The sequence below is a fragment of the Acanthochromis polyacanthus genome, chromosome 22, assembly GCF_021347895.1.
Source record: "Acanthochromis polyacanthus isolate Apoly-LR-REF ecotype Palm Island chromosome 22, KAUST_Apoly_ChrSc, whole genome shotgun sequence".
Lineage (NCBI taxonomy): Eukaryota > Metazoa > Chordata > Actinopteri > Pomacentridae > Acanthochromis > Acanthochromis polyacanthus.
Window position 1 is genome coordinate 15,935,113 of NC_067134.1, and position 21,322 is coordinate 15,956,434.

Sequence of the window (21,322 nt, forward strand, 5' to 3'; positions counted from 1 at the left end):
TTCCTATGTTTCTCTCTCGACCTCAAGTAGTTTCTGGGTATTTTTTTATACTCCGGTCACATTTTTCCTCACTGTGGGTTTTTCCTGCAGGTTTTGGGGTTCAGAAGATTAAATCCGTTCAAGTGGCTTCTTTCTGGTCTCTTAGCATTGTCAAGGAAGACAAATCTAAATAATACGAGAGGTTGAGCTCAGATAAGGAGATTTATTATAGCGTTATGTTACGTGGCATTAATGGGAGTATATTCTGGAAGACCATTTAAGTACAGCTCTCCTTCTAATTGACTGTATTGTTGAAACTGGCCAACTTAACTGATGTTTTTTTTTCTTTTAACAAAAATTGCTTTAACTAGCATCACCTTAACATTGGCTACCTTCTGATGTCATTACACATGACTGCGAAATCATTTTAATAACTGAATTTAATACTTCTGAGGCTATTCTCCCCCCCTCATTTAGCACATTTTTATTTAGCAGAATCTATTTTTTTACTAATTCACCAGAAACTGTTGCATTTGAAGCAGAATTTCACAGAGTCAAGCTGAGATTTGACTCTGGAGCAGCGAAAGCCTCCTGAAATGCTTCATTACGCGCTGAAGGACGTCGTCGTATTTTAGGACGCGGGCGTAAAAGCGAGCAGTTTGAGTGTCGGAGCGCTGTGAGATATGTTTGACTGTCTAACTGGGTCATGCTTTGGCTTGAGGCTTCAAAGCTTTCAGAGGAAATGCAAGAAGACAGATGTGTCTTTTCAAAACACATTTCCTGCTGTGTTGTGTGAATGGAAGCGTTAACACAATAAAACACGCATTTATAGAATAAGCATAAGCATTTTGTCTTTGAATTTTACCCCGGTTTGATGCTGTGGTAACAGTGATTTCCACATAGACATTATTATACAGAGTGGAGTGTGGATTTTGGATGTTATGTTTTAGTATTTATAGAGCTGGAAGGATAGTAATCGTGAGAGGTTGCAATGTCTGGATGAATTTAAGCTACATTTACTTGGATTTACATAATATATGACAACAAGTGCATGTTTAATTGTTATTTTAGTTTTTTTGCTGCGTACAGTGCAAATATGGTTAACCTTACGTTCATATTTATGTGTACAAGATGCCTAAAGAAGTTAATTACAAACCAATGACTTATGATGCACAAGTCAGCTGACGATCACGATTGCGATCCTACTGCAACTCAACCACCGCAAACTTATCAAGACTTCTCCGTCGAAAATGATACAAGGAACAATTGATTAAATTGTGGGGGTGTTTCTGAGTCCTATCAATTCCCGCCGCCCGCTACATATTTAGGTCATGCAATTCGGTCTCCGTAGATAACGTATACATGCATAACACACGCCTGTGCTCAGCGCAAGCTCATTTTGTTTGAGGGTAAATCTATATTAAATGGACACATTCTATGTTGTTATGATTTCTGATCATCAATAACTAATAAACAAATGCTGCATTTCTTTTTAAAAAAAATGCTACATTTCTGACAATACCATATAGGGGAATGGACAGCCTTGGAGGAGTACTGCGCTCTCTGAGTCCTTTTCTAGTTAAATGTTGCACATGAATCATGGATTGGTACACAGACATGTTTTAATAGAACAATCTGGAATTCATTTGTGTCTCTTCCGCCCTCTGCTGGCGGATCTGATCTTTTGCTGTATGTGCAGGCCTTTAGTCCACAACAAACAGCCCTCTTATGTGTGAAACAAGGAGGATTTTAATATGTTAAGTCAGTCAGACATCTACCGTGTTTGATTTGGCTCTTTGAAGAACTAAAATGCATTTTCCGGCACAGTTCTCAAGAAGGTGAAAGTGAGCCGCCCAGTGTTAAAACCACGACACCGAGACCAAAAATGAATATAAAGGGTGTTTTGGAAGTTGTGGTTTTTGTCATGTATGTTCTTACCCTTTTTTTCTGAGTGGGCTGCTGCATCGGTCAGTGATATAAATTTAACTGATCTCTGAGCCTGAGCACCTTTTAAATCTGTGCTTCTCTTGAGACATTTAGTCACTTTTGCTGCATTCAGGCTGATTTTAAATTCTCTCAGTGCCATAAATTAACTGGAAGAATCCTCAACACGACTGCAGCCCTGAAAACTGCACTTCTCGGTGCAAATAACATGAAATATTTCTGCAAACTGTAGAAACAGTGTATTAAAGAAAGCTAACCATAAATACAGCAATTATTAGCACACCATTTCCATGCTTGTCTATAACAGGTGGTGGCTTGTTGCCTCTAGAAAAGAACGCTAAAATTATACAACTTGTCAAAGCCAAGCTGTAAAAATTGAAAGAATTTGGGGATATTCAATTAATCATAGGTCATGTTTCGTTCCTTGAGGGAAAATAACACAATCTAATGCAATATTTCATCAGAATTACTTTACTTTACATGATTTTAAAAGACCATCTACCTTGACCAGATTCTGTTATAAAAAAAGAATAAATCTATAAATGATGCGCTTTTCCAAGCTACAACCAATAGTCACATGACCAAAAATTCTGCAACTTTTTGGCTGAACTGCAGGCAGTGTTACATCGAAAATGTTGAAAAATATATAGAGAATCACCATTTTTCTTAGTATTAATAACACCTGTGAGTAGTATTTTTTAAAAATCAGAACAATGAAGTTATTTTCTGAGTTTTGTACCTTATAAATCAGCTTACAGCCAATTTTCTGTGTCGTTCATATACAATATATACTGTCTACTATGTACTGTAAATATTATTCTATAGGTATTTCGCTTGTGCTCTTATCTGGAGCAACATAAAGAACTTTGCAGCAGTTTGAGTATGAATTCTCGATCTCCTAATAGCAGAAAATGCACTCAATAGAAACTTAACAAACTGGTTTAGTATCAGGTAGAACAAACAGTCACTGAATCACATTAGGTTTTATTAAAAGTCCAACAGAAAAAGCGCGGTTACGGTTGTATTTGACACACTGAATGGTACTGAAGTTCCAAGAAGATGTTTTCTTTTTGAGATGTGAAATTTAAAGCAAATTTACGACCCAAATTCACGCTTCCGCCAACTGAAAATGATGTTTCTGACCTTCTTTGCAAGCATTACTGCCACAATATGAGTGTGTCTTTGAATGTGACACATGACACATGATATGCATGTGTCTTTGCTTGTATTTTTCCTCTCCTTTTCATTGTCCATTTCGCCCTCATTGGTTTCAGCTGCGTCTCATCAGCAATCAGCATCAGTGTCCAGGTACCTACCTGCTCGTCTGGTGTTTAGTTTTTTGAAAACTTTAACAAACTGTGCTTTCTTTGTCTCCCTTTTGGACTTTGGTTGTTTTTTTTTGTTTTTTTGTACACGCTTTATTTCTGAAAACGTGCCTGTTGCTGTCTGAAACCTGCCTCCTGTGTCGGTGTCCGGCTCCTCTGCTTGTGTCTAAGTGTTTACCGACATGTGGAGGAGGTTTTTGATGGTCAGAGGTAAGAGGGTGTTGTGGGAGACGTCGAGTTTCAGTGTGATTCAGATCGTTTCGGTTTGAGTTGTCAGCCCGGTTGTGAAAAACGTCTTTGTCTGATCTTTAACCTCCAACAGGACAGTTTTTATTCCTAATCCTTTACTAAAACCCAGCATATGAACATTTACTGTATAAACCTGAATTGTTAGTGTAAGAAAACAACACTTGACTATTTCTATTTTTTTTAAACTCATTACCTCAACTTTGTACTGAATTAATTGTATTTTATTGGTATGTCTATAGCAAAAAAAGAGGATAATGTATGTGCATCATTAGTATAAAAAGTGCAAAAGTTGAATAAATCAAAACAAGAACAACCTGGAATATGCCGTGTCATTTTAAAATGGACATTTACTGTCAATTTATGGTTCACCTACTGAAAATAAAAGCACATTCTGATAATGTAAACGCACCTGTGAGTCACATCCATTATGGATAACCTCTGTTGAAATATACAACCCAACCCTTAATACACAGATATTTGTTGGACCGTACACGAAATATGTACAGTGCCAGGATAAGGTACTTGCTCCCATCTCGGATTCTTACATTTTTGAGTATTTCCCCCATTTAAACTTTTAAGACCATCAAACAAATTTATCATCAGCAAACAGTAGATATTTTGACCAATGTCACATTTTACTCCAAAATAGGCCGTAGTGATGTGATGAAAACATGTGTGGTGTTCAGGTTCCAGACCTGTGAATCTGTGACTGGTCTCGTCTGTAATTTTATCTGATATCCAAATAAGTGTCCAGAAACCTCTCGGGTGCAGGAATAAGAAGTGTTTCCTCCCGCAGGATTATTGTGAAGCTTCGATTGAAAGTAGAAGCAGTCAGATTCACTTCTGTTTTAGAAAACTTTCCATCGGCTTGAACAATTGTACAAGGACCGGGTTTTGGTTCGTGGGCAGTAAATGAGTGTGACGCATTTTCCCACGATGGTACACTGCTGTCTGCTTGCAGCAGTTAGACGTGAGTTTGGATCTCTTGGTCAGGATGGACGGATGGAGGCTGTGTTTTCTTCTACTTCTGCCACTGTGTTTGTGTGCTGACAACAGAGGTACCGTACACAACCCATTTTACTGTATCTAAGATTTGTCTTTTGTGGCTGGAAAGTCTAATGTTTTTATTAATTCAGTTAAAATATGACACTCTGAGTTGTTAAATTTTCCTTTTAACTGCAGAGACTTTTATAAAAACTGTCGATAGAGCGCAAGATGCCACTCAAGTGTGCATCAGGAAAAGCCTTTTATTAGCAACATGTAAGATCAACACAGGGAGACACCAGGAGGAAGACTGCTGCCAGCTGCACACAGGTGTCCAGCACTCTGAATGTGAATGTGACTCCAGGTTCATGCTGAAAAAGAAGGATCATAAAGTGATTCTATACCTGAGCAGTTTAACGGCAGCCGACAGTGGAAACTACACCTGTGAATGTTCATACGAGAGAGCAACACATGTTCTGCGTGTTAGCATTACTGTGGAATGTAAGTTTGCTTGCTGACATTTAAGTTTTTCGAACAGTTGAACGTGATATTCCAAAAGATGACATTTGTCTTTCCCTTCTTGCGGCAATGTTCGGCAGATGGAAAGGACAATGCTTCTTCCAGCTTCAAGTTCATGGCTGCAGTCGTCCTCATCACTATTGCTGTCGCTACTACATCCATCAGTGCGGCTGGAATACTAATCTGTGGCCACATCCTGAGAAGAAATCCCAGCAGGTAAAAACTTCAACTGAGCTCTTTTTGCTTTGTGTAACTACAGCAAGCCACTGATCAGAGCTGCAGTTGGTTTCCTCCTAAAAATAGGCCGCAGACAGTCAACTACTTTCACAATCTACCTCCAAAAAGCAGCTGTTTCAGACTTGGTACAGACATTACCAGTGGAAATCCGAGTTTCTGTCGAGCTCTGGTTTTATGTGAAGCAAAACATCAACCTCTATGGACAGCATCCAGGGAAGAAACTCTTGCTTGTACTGTAAAACTGTAAGCTTTTGTAAAGAAAATGTAAAAAAGCCTACATATTATGGGGAACATATTCTTCTTTCTTAATTTTGTTTGGGTCAGATGGAGTCCAGCATGTTTTGTGAACCTGACCAGGACTACCACAGTGAATGCATAGTCCTGACAGTGAAGCACGGAGGTGGGATTGTGAGAAAATGGGGCTGCATGAGTGCAAAGGTTGTTGGGAAATGACATCTACAAATGGTACCATGAATGTCTGTAGGTAAATAAAACAAAATACTGTCTGAAAACATGACTCCCAGCATGCAGAAATTTGAAGAAGAGTAATACTGAAGCATGATGATGATCCAAAACACAAAATCACATAAGAATCTCTAATAAAGGAATAAGTGATTTAAGGTGAACATTTTTATAGTGTTTTGCATAATATGATTTTATTCCCCATCAGTTTTATCCATGGCACATTTTTCTGAAGATGAATGCAGTCATTTCAGTTACAGTGGAAAAAGAGCAGTGTTTCTGTAGGACTGGAGGAGTCATTATCATCCTGAATATTATTTAAAAATAAATAAAAATAAAATGAGAAAAGCAGCAGGTATTCAATGCGTTAAGATGCTGTTTTTTGTTGCCCACAGTAGGATGTCATATTGTATTACTGGAGGTTCTATTGTTGGTTTGAGCGTATTATCATAAATACAACCACTGTCACTGGTCATTTTACTTTATACTTGGATTCATTGGTTGAGTTGCACCACGTTTGATTTCTCCGACAAATAAATTTGTAACAGTGGACACACATGTGGTTCTTTACTGATGGTTTTCACCAGTTGCTGTCCAGCCACTGCAATCAGTTCATTAAAGTATAAATCAATTCAGAATGAAATCAAATGAAGGAGTTAGTGTGAAGTATTTGTACTTGTGAAATGCATAGAATATGTAAAATACAGATATTTTTTATAATGCAGGCTGCAAAGTAAGGACATGCACACCCCTTTGCACTTCATGTAAGATTTATGGAGACCAGCTCAGAAGTGGACTGTCTTTTACTTACAGTAAAAATACAATCCTCTGAGGTGATGCAGATCATTTTAAAAACAGATGACGATCGAGTGAAGGCATGTGATGAGATGATTCGATGGCAAAGCAGCCACATATGATGCGTTTCAGTTGCAAACAAGACTACGTATGCTTGTTGAATCATAAAGCAGCAAATATAAAGTCCTTTAAGTGACGTTTTAAATGAACGCAACAACCTTCATCTCAGCCAAAATATTTTTTTGTTCTTTTTCACTGCACTAGCAGTGATGCCTTCAATTTCCTTTTCAGACCTCCTCATACTGGCTCATACCTTCGTGAGAACTAAGAACCTGAGGTTTTGAGTGCAGAGGGGTGTGCATGTCGCCCTATAGTACTGTATACTGTACACTATCAGCAGCAGCTGCACACTCGTTCACACGTCTTGACCAGTATGGCTGGATTGAAACTGTGGTTTGTTCTGCTTCTGGTGCGGACGTTTTGCACTGACAGCCAAGGTATTGTACAAGAACTACTTTAGAATGTGAAGCTGGAGGGAAAAAAAAAAGAATGTGAAGTTGTTCCGCGAGTATTTCTTGAGATTTTAGTTGAAAAAATAACAATTATTTACATTTTGTATATTTTAGTGGAACAAATGTTGGACAGTGTGCTAACTGCTCTACTCTATTTCATCGTGAATTGATTTCTGTTTTAATGAACTGATTGCAGTGGCTGGAGAGCGACGGGTGAAAACCATTGGTAGAGAACCAGATGTGACTCCAGTGTGTCCCAATGAAACCCTGCAAACTATCACATTCATATTATGTAGAATCAGCACAGAGGGAAGCAGAGAAGAAGGATGTAATCTCACTTATCAATTTGGGCACGACTTTGACCACGGATGTGACTCCAGATTCTCACTGATTAAAGAAAACCAAACTGTATTTCTCCATCTGAACGGCTTAACACCAAACGACAGTGGAAACTACAGCTGTCAGTGTTCAAATTCTCAAGGAACCTATACTCTGCATCTCAATATCACTGTGGAAGGTAAAGTCTTGCTTCATTTTATAACTTTGAAGATTCAGAGTTTATGTAATAAATCAAGTGTGGTGCAGTAAAACCATTTATAAATCAAAATTACACTTAAAACCAACTATCTAACCTCCAGTGGTACAATATGACATCCTACTTTGGGCAACAGAGCAGTATCTGTTTCTTTATACTACCTGCTGCTTCTCTCCTTTGTATTTATTTATTTTTAATTTATCACATCTAAGTTGATGAAGATGCCACCATCATCACCACCAGTTCCACGGAAACATCCTTCTTGTTCATCCTAACCGGAGTGATTACATTCGTCATTACATTCGGACTAATCCTGGGATTAATCTGCAGAAAAATGTGCCACAGGTAAGAGATTAATATGGCACTGATGGAGAGTAATATTTATCAGAAAATTTTGTGAGAAATTTTGAGCATGCTAATGCAGTTTCTGCCTGTCCTACTATACTTAAACATAAGATAGAATTTTTCTAAGTACATTTTATTTTCAAAAGCCAGTATATGTCACATGCCTCATCAGATCTTTTAAACATCTCTGAGCTTTTACTTTGAAAGTGTAGCACACTTCACAGAATCATGTTGACTCCCCATAAATAAAAGTGTTTTTTGGGGCAACGAAATTGAGAGTTTAAAAATGAATACATTAATTAATTAATCCAGGCTGCAGTGGAGCTACTAATAAAGCTCTGTAATTGGGTATGGACTCTTATTGTGAAAATAAACACAAACATTCAGTTGATTTGTCCATCAAAATGTGCTTGTGAGACAGAGACAGGAAGTAGTACTGCCTGGTAAGCTCCTTTGGTCATCAGAGAGACTTTAAAATTTTTTAGTCAAAATTTTGATTGAGTGACTCAACCTCAATGAAAGTTCTGAATTTTACCAAAAATTGTAAAACTTAAACTGCAGTCCCGTAAAAACCATAAAAGATATCAAAGCACAACTTTCAAAGCTATCATATTGAAAGCCTTGTGAGCTGTTTAAACAGTGTGTGACATTTCTGCTGCAGGGGTCCAAAGATGGCTGGATTTGGAAGCTGACTGGATGACTTTCCATTCAATGCAATGGAGATTTTTATCTCGGATTTTTACAAATTTTGTGAAATCAGTGCAACTAATGTCTACCAAAAGTCATAGCACATCATTCATGATCGAGCTGATCGTTTTGATGTATAATTTGTAAAGGTTTTCTCAGAGCTATTAGGTGCCGAAAATCATATCGGACCAATCTATAAGAATAAGCCCAAGCTGTAACAAAAAGTTAATTCTGCATATCAATGATAACTATTTATACCCTGAATTAATTGGTTTAATGTTTTTCTGTTGGAGTAACACAGAATACAGGCCTACACAGTACGGGTTTCATGCAGTATTTCATTGTTTTTGTTGACTGACTTCTCATTATGGAGGATCCCAAACTTCTCCCACTAACTCTGATGTTCCTTTACTCTCAACAGGCAAAACCCAACTGGAGCACCTGATTCAGCCAGACGTGATCCTCGACAGTCTTTGGTGAGTTCTTCACAAGCTCTGGTTTAAAATATTTGTCAATGTTCACCACCGGTCAAAAGTTTCAGAACGGTCCAATTTATCCAGTTTTTTATTGAAATTCAAGTAGTTTAAGTCCAATGGATAGCTTGAAATGGTACAAAGGTAAATGGTGAACTTCCAGAGGTTAAAAAAATGAAAGGTAATGGAAAACAGGAAAATAATGTACACTTCAGAATTATTCAAAAAGGCCTTTTTCAGGGGACAAGAAATGGGTTTACAACTTAAAACTGTTCTGCAACAATGAGGATTGATCAAGCCTTGAAAGTTGGTGCTACCTACAGGTGTCCCAACTTTTCATGATTACTTACAACCCCCTCTGTCTGCATAAAATGGCGAGGAAAAGGCAGTTAACAATAGAAGAGAGACAGACCATCATAACACTTGAAAATGTAGGTCAGAGAAACTGAAGAAAGTCAAGATGTCAGTGAGTACAGTTTTCTTCACCATTAAACGACACTGAGAAACTGGAGAAAACTCTGACAGGAAGCGGTCTGAAAGACCCAAAGCCACAACAGAACCAGAAGACAAGTTTCTGAGAATCAACAGCTTGGTGATAGGCGGTTCACAGGATGACAACTTCAAGGACAGCTTAATAGTGGTCGTAGTAAGAAGTCTCAGTTTCAACTGTGAAGAAAAGATTTGGAATTTCAGGTTTGACGGGTCAGTTGCAGCAAGAAAGCTACTGCTAAGATGTCAGAATAAGAGGCTTGCCTGGGCCATGAAGACTGGAAGAAGGTATTGTGGACTGATGAATCCAAATTTGAAATCTTTGGTTCATCAGACAGGATTATTAGAGTAGTAGAAAGGACGGTTCCTCAGTGTGTGACATCAACTGTCAAACATGGAGGAGGAAGTGTGATGGTTTGGGGCTGTTTTTCTGGATCCAGGGGCCTACCTTAGGAAAAAAGAACAAGATGGTGAGCTTGAAAATATGGTGTGGCCAGCACAGTCTCCAGACTTAGACCCCATGGAGCTGGTTTGGAATGAACTGGACAGAAGAGTGAAAGAAAAGCAACCTACAAGAACCACACATTTATGGGAACTTCTGCAACAGAGTTGGGAAGAACTTTCTGAAGAATATTTGATTTCTATTGTGGAAAGAATGCCACAAGTGTCTTCAGCTGTTATATCTGCCGAAGGTGGCTTCTTTGATGAGTCAACAGTTTAGAATACATTTTGGTTTAATAGATTTTTTTTTAAAAATTTCATTAGTTTATTTGTCCAATTTAATGAAATGAAGCCATAACATTAAATGTTTGTTGGTTCCGGTAGGAGCAGGATGACACCTATACCAGCCTTCAGCATCCAGACAACGACATCTACCACTCTGTCTCCAACAGTCACCCACTCCATCACACTGACTTCAGATCAGCCTGCACTGATACAGCCATCGTCTACACCAACAGTCAGGAAGCTCATGGGAAAGAATATGATTTTAACTCGGTTTATGCAGTCTATGAAACAATCTAAAACTGATTCAGAGACAGTAAATATACGGTATTATTAACACAATACACTTGTTTTCCAGCTTACATGAATGTTTTGACCTGAAAGCACAACACTGATGTTAGTTTGAAATGATTTGGATGCTTCAGATTGACAGAAAATTAGCTTGTGTACACAATTAGCACAAACAGTATAAACTTATTCAAAGGACATTTCTGAAAAACTTATACTGTTAAAAAAAATTACCTTAAATCCATCAGTGTTTGTCTGTGGGAAGTTGATTTGAATTTCTGCAATTTATATCAACAATGTAAAAAATACTGTAAAATAACTTAATCTCGTAGAGAAAATGTTTCTGACAGATTTTATGTAATTAAAGTATATTTTCTTGCCTTGATGTTACATGAAATCATGCATATTTTTTCATTTGATGAATAATATTTACACACGGAGATGTTTGGGTGTGTGTGTTTGTGTGGAATATGATGGATGTGTGTGTAAAATTGCGAAACTGATATAGTCTGTTTATTAATAATATTTGTATCTATTTTTAGAAATACATTTAAAGTAATAAAATTTAATTTAAGTTTCATACTCATGAAGTTTCCTACTTTTTTAAAAAATTTCAAACAGTTGAAGTTTAAATGTCATGCTTTTCCACAGATAATCTCTGATGCTATTTTACATTTGACCTGTAAAATTTACTTTGTTTCTGTATGTTTTTGTTTTTTACTTTATTTGAAAAATATAGGAGAAAAGTGAAATAAAAATGACAAATTCAGAAAATTTTATTTGATTTTACAGTGCAGGAGAAGGAGTAGCTCTGTGATAAGATGTGTGCTTTGTTAGGCTGGACTGAGGGTGGAGAGGCTTTTTATTTTTGTCTGAGGTGACAGATCCTCTTCAAAGGAGATGACAATCGAGTGAACGCTTGTGCTGAGATTATCTGATGGCAAAGCGGTCACATGTGATACATTTTAGTTGCAAACTAGACCACGTACGCTTGTTGAATCACAAACAAAGCAACAGAAAGTTCTTTTAGCCTCTTAGTGAAGTTAGAAATAAGCGCAGCGACCTTCATCTCAGGCAGAATATCTTCTCTTTTTTTGTGACAGCAGTGATGTCTTCCACTTCCTTTTCAAACCTCGTACCAACTCATACCTTTGTGAGAACTGTAAACCTGAGGTTATGAGTGAAAAGGGGTGTGCGTGCCGTCCTATAGTACTGTATACTGTACACTATCAGCAGCAGCTGCACACTCGCTCACACGTCTTGACCAGTATGGCTGGATGGAAACTGTGGTTTGCTCTGCTTCTGCTGCGGACATTTTGCACTGACAGCCAAGGTATTGTACAAGAACTACTTTAGAATGTGAAATTATTCCACTAATCTTTCTTGCTTGTAATTTTCGGGAAGAAATTGAATATTATCTGTATTTTGTGTATTCTAGTGGAACAAATGTTGGACAGTGTGCTAACTGCTCTACTCTATTTCATCGTGGATTGATTTCTGTTTTAATGAACTGATTGCAGTGGCTGGGGAGCGACTGGTGAAAACCGTTGGTAGAGAACCAGATGTGACTCCAGTGTGTCCCAAAGAAACCCTGCAAACTATCACATTCATATTATGTAGAATCAGCACAGAGGGAAGCAGAGAAGAAGGATGTAATCTCACTTATCAATTTGGGCATGACTTTGACCACGGATGTGACTCCAGATTCTCACTGATTAAAGAAAACCAAACTATATTCCTCCATCTGAACGGCTTAACACCAAACGACAGTGGAAACTACAGCTGTCAGTGTTCAAATTCTCAAGGAACCTATAATCTGCATCTCAATATCACTGTGGAAGGTAAAGTCTTGCTTCATTTTATAACTTTGAAGATTCAGAGTTTATGTAATAAATCAAGTGTGGTGCAGTGAAACCACTTAGAAATCAAAATAATACGTAAAACCAACACTCTAACCTCCAGTGGCATAACGCGACATCCTACTGTGGGCAACAGACCAGTATCTGATTTTTTTTCTTCTGCTTTTCTCATTTTGTTTTATCACATCTAAGTTGATGAAGATGCCGCCATCATCACCACCAGTTCCATGGAAACATCCTTCTTGTTCATCCTAACTGGAGTGATTACATTCGTCATCATATTCGGACTAATCCTGGGATTAATCTGCAGAAAAAGGCGCCACAGGTAAGAGATTAATATAGTAATGATAGGAATAAAATCATATTCTGTAAAGCACTAGCATTATTTCCACTCTGAATTGTTTGAATTTTAATTTGTATTGAAGCATTTGTTGGAGTTTTAAGTCTGTCTTGTACAAATATTACGTGTCAAATGATTCACCTCTCAATAATTGCAGAACCTCGAATTATTTGCTGGTATGTCAAATTAAAACACAAAAGATACAATACCAGTCGGTACCTCTCTGCATCCTGTTAGCTGATTAATTATCCTGATTTTAACACTTCGATGAGCCTTTAGCTGTTACTCAGCAGGAATCTGTGGGCGTTGTGACGCATTCATTTCTATAAACACTGTTCGGTTTAGTATTATGAATATAAATAGAGCCAGTATTTGAAGTAGTTTATGTGAGAAAACCACGTACCTTAATGTACAAATATTGAAATACTGTACACACTTATTAATAATCACCTGAAAGCAATAGTAGTAGATACTATGAGTAGGAACTCTTTGCCAAAAAGGTCAACACACTTTCATTAATAAGACTCAGATCCTTTATTTTGTCAATATTCCACGTTTACAGATTTATTTTTGATACTCGATCCCCAGCATCGATTATACCAACTTTGTGTATATATAATGTAAGGGTAGAATTTACATAATGCTTATATGTAGGCAAAATTGTATTCATGCATGAGCTCCTTATGATCATCTATATTTAGTAATAATTGCATTTCCATGTGAAAACAATTCAAACTATCACAATATCGAGCCAACAGTCAACCAATGAGTTGATTTTTATGTTGTTTACCCAGCAGAAGACAGCAGCTGCCCATAACCAGCCTTCCGAACACGGTAAAATTTCACTCCTACTGTACTTTTCCTCTACTGTTCTTTCTACTTAAAAATCTCTCTGAAACTGTGTGTTCTTTTTTCAGGAAACAGAAGAGATTGAGCCGTACAGTGTGTTCATGCAGAAAGAGAATGTGCTTTATTCAACTGCCAGTTACTTACCTAATAATTAAATGTGTTTGAAAGACAAACTTAGGGATACTTTTGTAAAATATCTGCTTCTGTGTGATCGATGTTTGTGAGCTGAAACCAAGTCAAACCTGCTGTCCACTACGCTGCTGTGCAACTATTTCACTTATTTGTAATATTTCATCAAATGCTTTTAATTTAAAACCTAGCTTTGTTTTTGTAAGTACATTTCATTCCTTGTGTAAGCTTAATGTCTAAAAAAAATAATACTTTCTTGTGTAACAAAGTTAAAGACCAGAACCTAACAATGATCGAATAAATTATTCACGAAACAAAGCTGATTCTCTTCAGTCTTCATGATCAGTGGCCGTGCTTCAGTTCTTTTGAACATCAGACTGACTCAGAGGGCTCGGCTTCCACTTATACTTAACGTCTTCGGGCTTCCTGCAGACATCCTGTCCTTACCCACATCTGTGTCATGCTGCACATTCGCCTCCTTTGCACTTAAATGATCTACACAAGACTTTAGAGACCACCATGCAAAAGATATTCCAATAACTTACATCTTAGTTTCTTAGTCATCCCTATTTTATCGTACATGCACAGATGAAAAGGAGAACAGACCGGCTGAACACAACAGAAATCATTAATGACTTGTGCATGAGTCCGTGTAATCTCCATGAAATACCATATTTGACCTCTGATACTTGAATTTAAGTGGTGTTAAGCCAATCATCTTTAAAATGTTCTTCACCATGAGGACTATGCTAACTGTGGTAGACCCCATCTGAGCCGAACAAATGTTTCTTGATCTTATCTAACCTACACTACCACTCCAAAGTTTGGGGTCACTTAGAAATGTCCTTATTTCTGAAATAAAAGCTTTTTTTTTTTTTTGATAACGATAGCATTAAACTAATCAGAAATGCAGTCTAGACACTGTTAATGTGGTAAATGACTAGTGATTTTTAATGGAATAGCTACATAGAGGTAAAGAGGCCCATTTCCAGCAACCATCACTCCTGTGTTCTAATGCTACATTGTGTTAGCTAATGGTGTTGAAAGGCTAATTGGTGGTTAGAAAACCCTTGTGCACTTATGTTAGCACATGAATAGAAGTGTGAATTTTAGTTGAAAACACGAAATTGTCTGGGTGACCCCAAACTTTTGAACGGTAGTGTATGTGCCAAGTCTGCAGTGCTAGCTTGGATGCTTCCAAGCTAGCATGGAAACATGCAATACTTCCCCAGCAAAACAGGAAAATATTGCACTATTTATGACATCATTTTAGGCGGATGATCACTGCAGTTGTCCTATACCTACTGATTTTTGCTCACTGATCTTCCTGGATCCTTTTCTATCTTTGTCAAATCTGACATTCAGATTTTGCAGTTTCTCTGACAGTTCTTTTCCATGTGCAGCCATGACTCAGACATGCTTATAGACACAGTCCAAAGAGAAAGTTCTGTTGTTCACAGCTCATTTTTATAAGCTTATTCAAGAAACTCGGGTCATTTGAAAGTCACAAGTGTACTCAGTTTTGTTTCAGAGATCACAGTTTGCATTGAATTTCTACTTTAGGGTCAGTATTTTCAATATAGTCTCTCTAAAGTATTGCTTTATAATTGTATAACAACTGAGAAGTAATGCAGTTTGCACAGAGGTATTCTCACTTCCGTTATACTCTGTATAGTCTGGGTTGTGAGGGATGTATTGCACTTCCGCTTAAAACACTTCGTCTTGTATACTTACAGGGTGTTACTTTGAGGTTTCGGTAAAGAAATGTGTTTGTGTTTGCCTTCCTCTGAGTGCAGAATCATGCTTAGTATAGAGGTAAAAATACTGTCACTGCTGTCTGACGTTAATGCTCAAAGAAAACATAAAAAAATACATGTAACCACTCCACCGCTTAGATATTCTCATGCTCGCTTGCTGTTTGACCTTTTCATGCAGTCCTGTAGACACCCTTCCTGTTTAGAAGAGAGGGTTTTATTGATGTTTAGGCGGTCAGAGAACAGTTTAAAGCAGTGTGTCGGAGTCGTTCCTTCAGCATCATGATCGCTGTTGTGGTCACTCTGGGCTTCGTCCTGCTTCTGCCAACATCTGTGTGTCCTGGCAGTCAAGGTAATTATGTTTTTCTCCAATTATCGCAATGTTTTTGATTTAAAAAGAGATTTAGTTTTCTAGTAAATTTACAAATGCAGTTTATTCTTACAAGATGCTAAAATGCAGGACTTGCGATGTTGTAATATTGATTGTAATCGATTGATTTCAGTGATTCTTGAGAAGACTGTCGGGAACAAACCAGATGTTACTCCGATATGCTTCAATGAGACGCTGAATATCATCACGATGATACGTTGTAAGATCACAACAGAGAGGAAGAGGGAGCAAGAGTGTCATCTGGTGTACAGCTATGAATATGACCTTTTTAGTGGATGTGACTCCAGATTCAGACTCGTAACCCAGAATCGGACTGTGTTCCTCCACCTGAGCAGTCTAACAGCAGCTGATAGTGGAAACTACACCTGTGAGTGTTCGTATTCTGGAGGAACTGATGTTTTCCATCTCAGTGTTACAGTGGGTAAGAGCATTTTAATCTTATTTTCATCCTATACCAGCTACATTTAACCCTCTTGTTGTCTGGGGGTATTTCTTTGTAGTAATGGTTTGGACTAAAATTAGACTAAACGTATACTATGTGCTTTAAATAACAGTCAAGCCAGGCAGGGTCATTTTTCACCCGAGGACAAAAGCTGTATGACAACTGGAAGGACATTATGAGGGTTAAGGCGATCTTAACCTTCTATATTATGGCTTATGGACCGGCATGGTGCTTGTACTTTGGAGTAGAAAGAAATCAGACATATGCTAGGGCAATAAAATTGTGTTTGTGCCTCTGCTTTGATTATTTCTGACATTTTAACTTATTTCAAGTGAATTTGCTGCCTTAAAAAGGTAATTTTCTTTATACTTTGGCACACTTTGTTTTTATCTGTGTTCACATACTATTAACCTGAATATCTGACCTGTTTCAGGATAAAAAAAACAGTAGATTAGTTATGTTTTAAGCTGATTTCATTTAAATCTATCTCAATATACACTTTAAAAAAACTATCAGATGTTTTTTTTCCATCTTCTCAAAATATAGAGAAATATATGGAGAGGATTTTATCAATAAAATGACATGAATTTACATTAAAAACCTCTTACTATAGCCATGAAATTTTAAAATGCACTTCCTCTTTGAGAAACTTTATTTAAACATAAAAATACTTATATTTCTATGTTATATACTTCTATATAACAATACACACTGACAGTCATTAAAAACTTTGAGACCATATTTTTCAACATCATTTTTATTTTGAAGCCCGAAACTGGATTTTCTTCATATGAATCATTTGTTTAGCATAATTGCATACAGAAACAAAAATCTAAAGTTTCAAGAATGATTTCAAAATAAAGAATTTCACAAAAGAAAACGGCACCTGCCAAACACTAAGTCACAACAGTCAATACTGAGTATGGCCTTCATTTGCTTCGATGCAGGCAGCAATCCGTCGGCGCATGCTTTGGACCAGGCTTCTGATTGTGGGTTGGGAACAGCCCATACGCCTGGCTACATCACTGTAGCTCAAACCGGCCTCCACCATACCCAGTGCCCGGAGACGTTGTTCATGTGATAGACGCGGCATGATGCTGTTCACTGGACTAACAATGGTGGCCTTTTTTGGGTCTTTATATAGGCCTTCAAAACCCGTTCTCAAACTGTGCAGATACTCACTGAGTATTGCTTGGTGTGTATTTGGTTCACTTTTGCAAAGTGACCAACCCATGTGCAATGAATCATGACAAAATGACAACTCATCATTATCTCAACTACCAGGGCACTAGATCATCAGTAAATCCACAATGAATAATTACAACCCCCCTACAAGTAGAATTCTGCGTACATTTCGACCTCAAAGTTTCTATTGATGAAATGATATACGCTATCGTTCAAAAGTTTGGGATCACCCAGACAATTTCTTAAAAGTTATGCCATTGTTCTTCTACATGTAAAAATCCTTCATTAAACATTAAAGAGCCCAAACATAAACATGACATCATATAAAAATAAAGTTGAAATTGTGATATATTTTACTCGTGCATAATGTGTATTTTTTGATGGTTGATTGTTGGTGTTTTACAGTACTTTGTGCTGCCTGAACTTGTGGCATATTATTCATTTTTTACAGTGTACTTTTTATATTTGTGGTTGTGTTCATAACTGAATTTCTGTAGATGCTTTTTTTCTGACAAAGTTCATTTCTTTTCAATCTTTCAGAAGAAGAGGTGAGCAGTTCCACAAAAAAATCTGCTTTAATTTCTTCAGTTGGTGCATTAATACTCATCACTGTGATGGGACTTCTTCTGGGATTTATTCATCAGAGGAAAAGTCTCAGGTGAGAGACTGTTGTCATTTGAACACATCAGTTTGGACTTTTCTGTAATCTTACTGTATTTATTACAAAATCCTGGCCAAAAAAAATGCGAAAAAACAATGTATGTTTACTGAATATTTCACTCAGAAGCAAAGAAACACCTGGATTATCTGTCCGTGAAACTCCTGGCCCTGTGGTGAGTGATGAATTCTTGTGTTTTAGACCTTTACTCCTCTGACCATAAGCAGTTTTTGGGCATTTTTTTCCCCACATTTTTATTCACTGTGGTTCATTTTTCACTACAATATAAAGTCGTGCAGCTCTGTGGAAACAGAACAACCACGAACAAAGAGAGAGAATTCTGAAATGTTATTTATGCAGTACAGCAAAGTTATCAGTGCCATGAATACGAAAAAAAGAAAAACAAAAGTTTGATAAAAATGAAATTAACCTGGAATCAACATGTGCAACATTTTTCTAAGCGGCAGCAGGAAAAATGACATATCTCCAATTGGTGATCTGTTCTGTGCTGCAAGTAGCAGATTTTTTTTTGTCACAATAAAAAATTATTATTATTTGCAGAATCTACATAGAGCAAATTATTTAATGTTTGGCCGATTTTCAAACGAGACTTGCAGAATAAAGTGATTTTGATACGAACACTTCAAGAAATTGGTTGTGTTTTCTGGTGTAAAGTGTGAAGAGAAGGTTCTCTGAGCTGCTGTAGCTAAAATATCTCACACCAGCAGCCATGCTGTGTTCTAAAAATTCAGTTTCATTTTTAATATTTATTCCAACCTAAATGATCCTCCTAATTTCCTTTGTGTGGAGCAGCTGTTGCATAAACAAGCAGAAATGTCAACTAATGCATGTAGAGGATGAAGATATTCTGAGGACCAGTGGAAAATGACAGTTGATTTGACTCCATGAACCACCAGCTGGAAAACTGAGGTTTCATAAAAAGTTGTGACCCAGGAGTGACATCTGTTCACCATAACTAAATCAGACTTTGAAGACATGGTCCATTAATATTTTGATTTCATTTCAAAGGGTGGAAATGACCCAGGCGACACGTACATGAGCCTTCAGTATCCTTCAGATGATCTCTACCAAACTGTCTCCTCAGTTCACCGTCAACACGACACCAACACGAACAACAGAGGAGTCCATCTGGACAATGAGGAGCCAACTTATGAAATCTATGAAAACATTTAAGTCAAGTTAACATGGTGTAATGGTGTAAAAGAGCAAATTAATATTTGTAAAAATATAAAGCTCATTTACAGTTTGGTTAACATATAAATTAAAACATTTTTCCTGTGATTTTACACTAGAAAACACAGAAACTCTGTAAAATTACAGTTAAACAATGTATTAAGTGTTCTTTATGCTGATTTAAATACAGTAAAGACAGTAACTTTACAGTCAGATTTGTAAAAAATGCTCATTTTCTTCCATGTTTTTTTATCGTTGAAATGCAATTTTTTTCTGATATTACTGAATCTTATGTCATTTAGTAAATTGTGGAAAGCTGTAAAATTACAGTTAAAATTAGCCAAGCTATCTGCTTCCTCATAGCCCTTGACACCCATATGTGCTGGAAAACCCAAATAAAACCCACCTCACACCCTGCTTTGTGAATTTGCTTTGTGCTTGAAATATGTCTCATAGAATACTGGGTCTAGTTTTGGAGTTATCTTCTTTTATTGATGTTAGCACGGCTGCTAAATTGCTACATATGACTGATAGTTTTTTTTGTCTGTCACCCACCAAAACTCCAGTTGGATCCCCAATACCAGGTTGGTTCTTGTGTCTCAGCTAGCAGTGGGAATGTGCTGCTGTTTGGCACTGATGAGATGATTTGGTCCAGCTGAGGACTTCGAAGCTGCAGTGGCTTATGGGGAGCAAATTGTATTGTTGGAAGCAGTGTTGCTGTTTGATGGCATCCAGAAGGTGAGTGTTACCGGCTTGAGTTTGGTCTGGTAATCTGTCGGACATGCATCCTTTGGGTTGTGTTAGTCTTTTGTTTTTTCTACTGAGCGGTGGTTGTCTTCAAACAGCCGTATTGTTGGTAATCTGTGTGGTCTGGTGAGGTTTAATGCTACAGTTTTCTTCATAGACTGCCTGGTTTCTTGCTTAATACACCCGCAGTAGAACCACATGAAGACTGGTTTTGAGTGTAGTAAGTTCTGATCAGGCAGTCAGGAGGAAATTCTCTGTAAAGGCTGTTATTTGTGCCTACCTGTGACAGCAAATTTGATAATATGGCTTCTTTGTCTGTGCTTTTTGATGCTCCTACAGCAGCGTTTGTTTGTAGCTGCAAAAAAGACGAATTATTTCAAATAGCTGGTCACTGTAGTATCGTAGTCTTTGAGAGTAAAGGTAAGGATGGTATTCAGGATTTGGTGTCTTTGTTTGAGCAAGAAGTGTTAGGGGAGAGTGAGTCTCTGTGGGCTGCAGCAGAACCAGTACCAGTGTTGGTACCTGTAAGCAGCCGGACTGACTTTTGAGCATCAGAAAGATTTATTAGCAAAGGATACTGGTCAACTCACTCCCCAGAAAACTCACTCCCCATATGTTTAGGTTACTTACCTATAACTAGCTGAAATCCATGGATGATATCCTTTTACACTGAAAGCTGAAATACCCTAACCCTAACCCTAACCGGGGAGTGAGTTGACCAGGGAGTGAGTTGACCAGGTACCCTTGAGTTAGAGGGACTTTGTCAAGGCACTGAGAGCATAAATCTGGAATTGGAGCAGGAAAACTTGCACATGATTCGTGACTTTAAGCTTCCTTTGGTACAGATCATCCTGGTTTTGTTGATTCTGGAAGTTGTGGGGTTGATGTGATTTCTAACATGCGTTTGGCGCCTAAATGTAACTGTTCCACCTTGGTCAGTATATCACAGTACAAGAACATTTATGATACGTTGACAAGAGTGGAACATTCTGCCTGCACTGTTCTGATGACGTTGTTGAGGAACACATTCTCTAGAAAACATCCTCACAATATTCCAATTGGCATCAAAAGAACGTTCCCAAGCAACATTCAAAAAAATGTTTTCCAGATACTATCAAGGATGACTTTTATATTACAAGAACATTTTGTGTAAATCATTTGAGGCCTTGATGGCACACAAAAATCTTTTTTTGAATGTTTTGTTGAGAACGTTCCTACTTCATTATCA

At 37.5% G+C, this 21,322-nt stretch overlaps 2 long non-coding RNA genes across 4 annotated transcripts; both read left to right on the forward strand.

Annotated features, from left to right (window-relative positions):
- Window positions 1-4,370: 4,370 nt before the first annotated feature.
- LOC110968787 (uncharacterized) lies at window positions 4,371-14,057 on the forward strand. Of its 3 annotated transcripts, none has more exons than XR_007939612.1 (9): window positions 4,371-4,555; window positions 4,680-4,982; window positions 5,081-5,216; window positions 8,995-9,049; window positions 10,361-11,879; window positions 12,067-12,387; window positions 12,598-12,730; window positions 13,540-13,579; window positions 13,663-14,057. It is a non-coding gene; the product is annotated as an uncharacterized LOC110968787 (long non-coding RNA). The 3 variants fall into 3 exon arrangements; XR_007939614.1 differs by having other exon boundaries at window positions 4,846-4,982; XR_007939613.1 differs by lacking the exons at window positions 4,371-4,555; window positions 4,680-4,982; window positions 5,081-5,216 and adding exons at window positions 6,818-6,991; window positions 7,203-7,523; window positions 7,754-7,886 and having other exon boundaries at window positions 13,663-14,056.
- Window positions 14,058-15,468: 1,411 nt separating this feature from the next.
- On the forward strand, window positions 15,469-19,842 carry LOC127532143 (uncharacterized). The gene is made up of 5 exons (XR_007939408.1): window positions 15,469-15,829; window positions 15,981-16,289; window positions 18,036-18,153; window positions 18,280-18,328; window positions 19,183-19,842. It is a non-coding gene; the product is annotated as an uncharacterized LOC127532143 (long non-coding RNA).
- The last annotated feature ends 1,480 nt before the right edge of the window (window positions 19,843-21,322 follow it).